The sequence below is a fragment of the Rana temporaria genome, chromosome 12, assembly GCF_905171775.1.
Source record: "Rana temporaria chromosome 12, aRanTem1.1, whole genome shotgun sequence".
NCBI lineage: Eukaryota > Metazoa > Chordata > Amphibia > Anura > Ranidae > Rana > Rana temporaria.
Window position 1 is genome coordinate 105,012,035 of NC_053500.1, and position 8,064 is coordinate 105,020,098.

Below are 8,064 nucleotides of genomic sequence, written 5' to 3' on the forward strand. Positions count from 1 at the left end.
ATCACCCCCCCCCCACCGCCATCCTCCCAGCTGTACGAATCACCCCCCCCCACCGCCATCCTCCCAGCTGTACGAATCACCCCCCCCCCACCACCATCCTCCCAGCTGTACGAATCACCCCCCCCCCACCACCATCCTCCCAGCTGTACGAATCACCCCCCCCCACCACCATCCTCCCAGCTGTACGAATCACCCCCCCCCCACCGCCATCCTCCCAGCTGTACGAATCACCCCCCCCCACCGCCATCCTCCCAGCTGTACGAATCACCCCCCCCCACCACCATCCTCCCAGCTGTACGAATCACCCCCCCCCACCGCCATCCTCCCAGCTGTACGAATCACCCCCCCCACCGCCATCCTCCCAGCTGTACGAATCACCCCCCCCCACCGCCATCCTCGCAGCTGTACGAATCACCCCCCCCCCACCGCCATCCTCCCAGCTGTACGAATCACCCCCCCCCCCACCGCCATCCTCCCAGCTGTACGAATCACCCCCCCCCCACCACCATCCCCCCAGCTGTACGAATCACCCCCCCCCACCGCCATCCTCCCAGCTGTAGGGATCACCCCCCCCCCCACCGCCATCCTCCCAGCTGTGCGAATCACCCCCCCCCCCACCACCATCCTCCCAGCTGTACGAATCACCCCCCCCCCCACCACCATCCTCCCAGCTGTACGAATCACCCCCCCCCCCCATCCTCCCAGCTGTACGAATCACCCCCCTACCCCCATCCTCCCAGCTGTACGAATCACCCCCCCCCACCGCCATCCTCCAGCTGTACGAATCACCCCCCCCCACCGCCATCCTCCCAGCTGTACGAATCACCCCCCCCCCACCATCCTCCCAGCTGTACGAATCACCCCCCCCCCACCACCATCCTCCCAGCTGTACGAATCACCCCCCCCCACCACCATCCTCCCAGCTGTACGAATCACCCCCCCCCCCACCGCCATCCTCCCAGCTGTACGAATCCCCCCCCCCCCACCACCATCCTCCCAGCTGTACAAATCACCCCCCCACCACCATCCTCCCAGCTGTAAGAATCACCCCCCCCCCCACCGCCATCCTCCCAGCTGTACGAATCCCCCCCCCCCCACCGCCATCCTCCCAGCTGTACGAATCACCCCCCCCCCCACCACCATCCTCCCAGCTGTACGAATCACCCCCCCCCACCACCATCCTCCCAGCTGTACGAATCACCCCCCCCCACCACCATCCTCCCAGCTGTACGAATCACCCCCCCCCCCCCACCGCCATCCTCCCAGCTGTACGAATCACCCCCCCCACCGCCATCCTCCCAGCTGTACGAATCACCCCCCCCCACCACCATCCTCCCAGCTGTACGAATCACCCCCCCCCCCACCACCATCCTCCCAGCTGTGCGAATCACCCCCCCCCCACCGCCATCCTCCCAGCTGTACGAATCACCCCCCCCCCACCGCCATCCTCCCAGCTGTACGAATCATCACCCCCCCCCCCACCACCATCCTCCCAGCTGTACGAATCACCCCACCCCCCACCGCCATCCTCCCAGCTGTACGAATCATCACCCCCCCCCCCACCACCATCCTCCCAGCTGTACGAATCACCCCCCCCCCACCGCCATCCTCCCAGCTGTACAAATCACCCCCCCCACCACCATCCTCCCAGCTGTACGAATCACCCCACCCCCCACCGCCATCCTCCCAGCTGTACGAATCATCACCCCCCCCCACCGCCATCCTCCCAGCTGTACGAATCCCCCCCCCCCCCCACCACCATCCTCCCAGCTGTACAAATCACCCCCCCCACCACCACCCTCCCAGCTGTACGAATCACCCCCCCCCCCCACCGCCATCCTCCCAGCTGTACGAATCACCCCCCCCCCACCGCCATCCTCCCAGCTGTACGAATCACCCCCCCCCACCACCACCCTCCCAGCTGTACGAATCACCCCCCCCCCACCACCATCCTCCCAGCTGTACGAATCACCCCCCCCACCACCATCCTCCCAGCTGTACGAATCACCCCCCCCCCCACCGCCATCCTCCCAGCTGTACGAATCACCCCCCCCCACCGCCATCCTCCCAGCTGTACGAATCACCCCCCCCCACCACCATCCTCCCAGCTGTACGAATCACCCCCCCCCCCACCGCCATCCTCCCAGCGGTGCGAATCACCCCCCCCCCCACCGCCATCCTCCCAGCTGTACGAATCACCCCCCCCCCCACCGCCATCCTCCCAGCTGTACGAATCATCACCCCCCCCCACCACCATCCTCCCAGCTGTACGAATCACCCCCCCCCCCCCCGCCATCCTCCCAGCTGTACGAATCACCCCCCCCCCACCGCCATCCTCCCAGCTGTACGAATCACCCCCCCCCCCACCACCATCCTCCCAGCTGTACGAATCACCCCCCCCCCCACCACCATCCTCCCAGCTGTACGAATCACCCCCCCCCCCCACCACCATCCTCCCAGCTGTACGAATCCCCCCCCCCCCCCCGCCCTCCTCCCAGCTGTACGAATCACCCCCCCCCCCCACCACCATCCTCCCAGCTGTACGAATCACCCCCCCCCACCACCATCCTCCCAGCTGTACGAATCACCCCCCCCCCACCGCCATCCTCCCAGCTGTACGAATCACCCCCCCCCACCGCCATCCTCCCAGCTGTACGAATCACCCCCCCCCCACCACCATCCTCCCAGCTGTACGAATCACCCCCCCCCCACCACCATCCTCCCAGCTGTACGAATCACCCCCCCCCACCACCATCCTCCCAGCTGTACGAATCACCCCCCCCCCACCGCCATCCTCCCAGCTGTACGAATCACCCCCCCCCACCGCCATCCTCCCAGCTGTACGAATCACCCCCCCCCACCACCATCCTCCCAGCTGTACGAATCACCCCCCCCCACCGCCATCCTCCCAGCTGTACGAATCACCCCCCCCCCACCGCCATCCTCCCAGCTGTACGAATCACCCCCCCCCCACCGCCATCCTCCCAGCTGTACGAATCACCCCCCCCCCACCGCCATCCTCCCAGCTGTACGAATCACCCCCCCCCCCCACCGCCATCCTCCCAGCTGTACGAATCACCCCCCCCCACCACCATCCTCCCAGCTGTACGAATCCCCCCCCCCCCACCGCCATCCTCCCAGCTGTAGGGATCACCCCCCCCCCCCCCACCGCCATCCTCCCAGCTGTGCGAATCACCCCCCCCCCCACCGCCATCCTCCCAGCTGTACGAATCACCCCCCCCCCCCACCACCATCCTCCCAGCTGTACGAATCACCCCCCCCCCCCCATCCTCCCAGCTGTACGAATCACCCCCCTACCCCCATCCTCCCAGCTGTACGAATCACCCCCCCCCCACCGCCATCCTCCCAGCTGTACGAATCACCCCCCCCCCACCGCCATCCTCCCAGCTGTACGAATCACCCCCCCCCCACCATCCTCCCAGCTGTACGAATCACCCCCCCCCCACCACCATCCTCCCAGCTGTACGAATCACCCCCCCCCACCACCATCCTCCAGCTGTACGAATCACCCCCCCCCCCACCGCCATCCTCCCAGCTGTACGAATCACCCCCCCCCCACCACCATCCTCCCAGCTGTACAAATCACCCCCCCACCACCATCCTCCCAGCTGTACGAATCACCCCCCCCCCCACCGCCATCCTCCCAGCTGTACGAATCACCCCCCCCCCACCGCCATCCTCCCAGCTGTACGAATCACCCCCCCCCCCCACCACCATCCTCCCAGCTGTACGAATCACCCCCCCCACCACCATCCTCCCAGCTGTACGAATCACCCCCCCCACCACCATCCTCCCAGCTGTACGAATCACCCCCCCCCCCCCACCGCCATCCTCCCAGCTGTACGAACCACCCCCCCCCACCGCCATCCTCCCAGCTGTACGAATCACCCCCCCCACCACCATCCTCCCAGCTGTACGAATCAACCCCCCCCCCCACCACCATCCTCCCAGCTGTGCGAATCACCCCCCCCCCCCACCGCCATCCTCCCAGCTGTACGAATCACCCCCCCCCCCCGCCATCCTCCCAGCTGTACGAATCATCACCCCCCCCCCCCCACCACCATCCTCCCAGCTGTACGAATCACCCCACCCCCCACCGCCATCCTCCCAGCTGTACGAATCATCACCCCCCCCCCACCACCATCCTCCCAGCTGTACGAATCCCCCCCCCCCCCCACCGCCATCCTCCCAGCTGTACAAATCACCCCCCCCACCACCATCCTCCCAGCTGTACGAATCACCCCACCCCCCACCGCCATCCTCCCAGCTGTACGAATCATCCCCCCCCCCCACCGCCATCCTCCCAGCTGTACGAATCCCCCCCCCCCCCCCACCACCATCCTCCCAGCTGTACAAATCACCCCCCCCACCACCATCCTCCCAGCTGTACGAATCACCCCCCCCCCCCACCGCCATCCTCCCAGCTGTACGAATCACCCCCCCCCCACCGCCATCCTCCCAGCTGTACGAATCACCCCCCCCCACCACCATCCTCCCAGCTGTACGAATCACCCCCCCCCCCACCACCATCCTCCCAGCTGTACGAATCCCCCCCCCCACCACCATCCTCCCAGCTGTACGAATCACCCCCCCCCCCCACCGCCATCCTCCCAGCTGTACGAATCACCCCCCCCACCGCCATCCTCCCAGCTGTACGAATCACCCCCCCCCACCACCATCCTCCCAGCTGTACGAATCACCCCCCCCCCCACCACCATCCTCCCAGCTGTGCGAATCACCCCCCCCCCACCGCCATCCTCCCAGCTGTACGAATCACCCCCCCCCCCACCGCCATCCTCCCAGCTGTACGAATCATCCCCCCCCCCCACCACCATCCTCCCAGCTGTACGAATCACCCCACCCCCCACCGCCATCCTCCCAGCTGTACGAATCATCACCCCCCCCCCCACCACCATCCCCCCAGCTGTACGAATCACCCCCCCCCCCCACCGCCATCCTCCCAGCTGTACGAATCACCCCCCCCCCACCACCATCCTCCCAGCTGTACGAATCACCCCCCCCCCCCCACCACCATCCTCCCAGCTGTACGAATCACCCCCCCCCACCGCCATCCTCCCAGCTGTACGAATCACCCCCCCCCCACCGCCATCCTCCCAGCTGCAGGGATCACCCCCCCCACCGCCATCCTCCCAGCTGTAGGGATCACCCCCCCCCACCGCCATCCTTCCAGCTGTAGGGATCACCCACCCCCCACCGCCATCCGCCCAGCTGTACGAATCACCCCCCCCACCGCCATCCTCCCAGCTGCAGGGATCACCCCCCCCCACCGCCATCCTCCCAGCTGTAGGGATCATCCCCCCCCCCACCACCATCCTTCCAGCTGTAGGGATCATCCCCCCCCCCACCGCCATCCTCCCAGCTGTACGAATCACCCCCCCCCCCCCACCACCATCCTCCCAGCTGTAGGGATCAGACCTGTAGTAAAAAATCCTCGGACCTGTGAAAAAATCGTACCGCGTCACTTCCGGTGCTCGTATGCCAGGAGCACAGCTGATCGCGGGTCCACGGCGCATGCGCAGCTGCTTTTTCTTTGGTCCGAGAATATCCTAGACTGGGGTAGGTCACTTGTGCCCGTCATACGCAGCCAGTGTGCCCACTATATGCAGCCACTTGTGCCCGTCATACGCAGCCATTGTGCCCACTATATGCAGTCACTTGTACCCGTCAAACGCAGCCATTGTGCCCACTATATGCAGTCACTTGTACCCGTCATACGCGGCACTTCCTTCTTCTTCTGTAGCGGCGGCTGTGGCTCCTGTGTCCGCTTGGCTCCTCAGGCTTCCTCCGTCATGTCTCCTTTTCCGCCAATGCGTTAGGCATCCAATAGGATCGCCTAAAGCTTTGGCCAATCGGGAGACAGGTTTTACTGACCTGCCTGCTGATTGGCAAGGAGGAACTTTAGTGTGAAAATAGCTTCTGGCTCTTATCACGTGCTTCACGGCAGAGGTGACGGGCCCACCATGCAACCATGCAGGGGCCACCACTGGTCTTTGATCTCTGTCAAGTGCTGGGGTCTGGATCGCCTCCGCTGCTTTTCCTCCAATCGGGCCAAAGAAGCGGAGTGCGAGTTTACCTATAGCCCTCACACTGGAGACTTGCACACCATCATCATGGCATCCCAGGACGGTGGGTATCAGGTCACGGGAGGGCAGAGCGCATGTGTGTCCTGCTTTGGGGTCACTGGTGGCTTAGGGAGAAGGAGAGGGCCCCTGGGTGTCCGTGGCAGAAGGAGAGGGCACCCCTATCTCCCCCGGAGGACGGGGACACCCTTCTCTCCCCCGGAGGACGGGGACACCATTCTCTCCCCCGGAGGACGGGGACACCCTTCTCTCCCCCGGAGGACGGGGACACCCTTCTCTCCCCCGGAGGACGGGGACACCATTCTCTCCCCCGGAGGACGGGGACACCATTCTCTCCCCCGGAGGACGGGGACACCCTTCTCTCCCCCGGAGGACGGGGACACCCTTCTCTCCCCCGGAGGACGGGGACACCATTCTCTCCCCCGGAGGACGGGGACACCATTCTCTCCCCCGGAGGACGGGGACACCCTTCTCTCCCCCGGAGGACGGGGACACCATTCTCTCCCCCGGAGGACGGGGACACCGTTCTCTCCCCCGGAGGACGGGGACACCGTTCTCTCTCCCGGATGACGGGGACACCGTTCTCTCCCCCGGAGGACGGGGACACCGTTCTCTCCCCCGGAGGACTGGGACACCTTTCTCTCCCCCGGAGGACGGGGACACCCTTCTCTCCCCCGGAGGACGGGGACACCATTCTCTCCCCCGGAGGACGGGGACACCCTTCTCTCCCCCGGAGGACGGGGACACCCTTCTCTCCCCCGGAGGACGGGGACACCATTCTCTCCCCCGGAGGACGGGGACACCATTCTCTCCCCCGGAGGACGGGGACACCATTCTCTCCCCCGGAGGACGGGGACACCATTCTCTCCCCGGAGGAGGAGGACACCGTTCTCTCCCCCGGAGGACGGGGACACCATTCTCTCCCCCGGAGGACGGGGACACCGTTCTCTCCCCCGGAGGACGAGGACACCATTCTCTCCCCTGGAGGACGAGGACACCATTCTCTCCCAAGGAGGACGAGGACACCAGGGCTGGACAAGGAGAAGAGGTGAGCGCTGCGGGGAAACAGAGCATCATGAGGGACGGGGGATAGAGGAGCAGGAGAGGAACAGAGAAGCATGTGTGGGAACAGAGAAGCAGGGGGGGGGGGGTATCAGTGGAGCACAGGGGGGACCAGAGAAGCATGAGGGTAAGAGGAGCATGGGGGGGGGGGATAGAGAAGCATGTGGGGGAACAGAGAAGCAGGGGGAGAACCAGAGGAGCAGAGAGGGGGACAGAGGCGCATGGGGGCCGGCCGCCATGGGAGAGACTTGTCAAAGTGTATGAAGTCCAGGGCAATATTTTTGTCCCAGTCCAGCCCTGGTGTCCCTGTCCTCCAGGAGAGAGAATGGTGTCCTCGTCCTCGGGGGAGAGAATGGTGTCCTCCGGGGGAGAGAAGGGTGTCCTCCGGGGGAGAGAAGGGTGTCCTCGTCCTCTGGGGGGAGAGAATGGTGTCCCCTACCTCGGGGGAGAGAATGGTGTCCTCGTCCTCGGGGGAGAGAATGGTGTCCTCGTCCTCGGGGCAGAGAATGGTGTCCCCGTCCTTTGGGGGAGAGAATGGTGTCCCCGTCCTCTGGGGGAGAGAAGGGTGTCCTCGTCCTCGGGGGAGAGAAAGGTGTCCTCGTCCTCTGGGGAGAGAAGGGTGTCCTCGTCCTCTGGGGAGAGAAAGGTGTCCTCGTCCTCTGGGGAGAGAAGGGTGTCCTCGTCCTCTGGGGAGAGAAGGGTGTCCTCGTCCTCGGGGGAGAGAATGGTGTCCTCGTCCTCTGGGGAGAGAAGGGTGTCCTCGTCCTCTGGGGAGAGAAGGGTGTCCTCGTCCTCTGGGGAGAGAAAGGTGTCCTCTGGGGAGAGAAGGGTGTCCTCGTCCTCTGGGGAGAGAAGGGTGTCCTCGTCCTCGGGGGAGAGA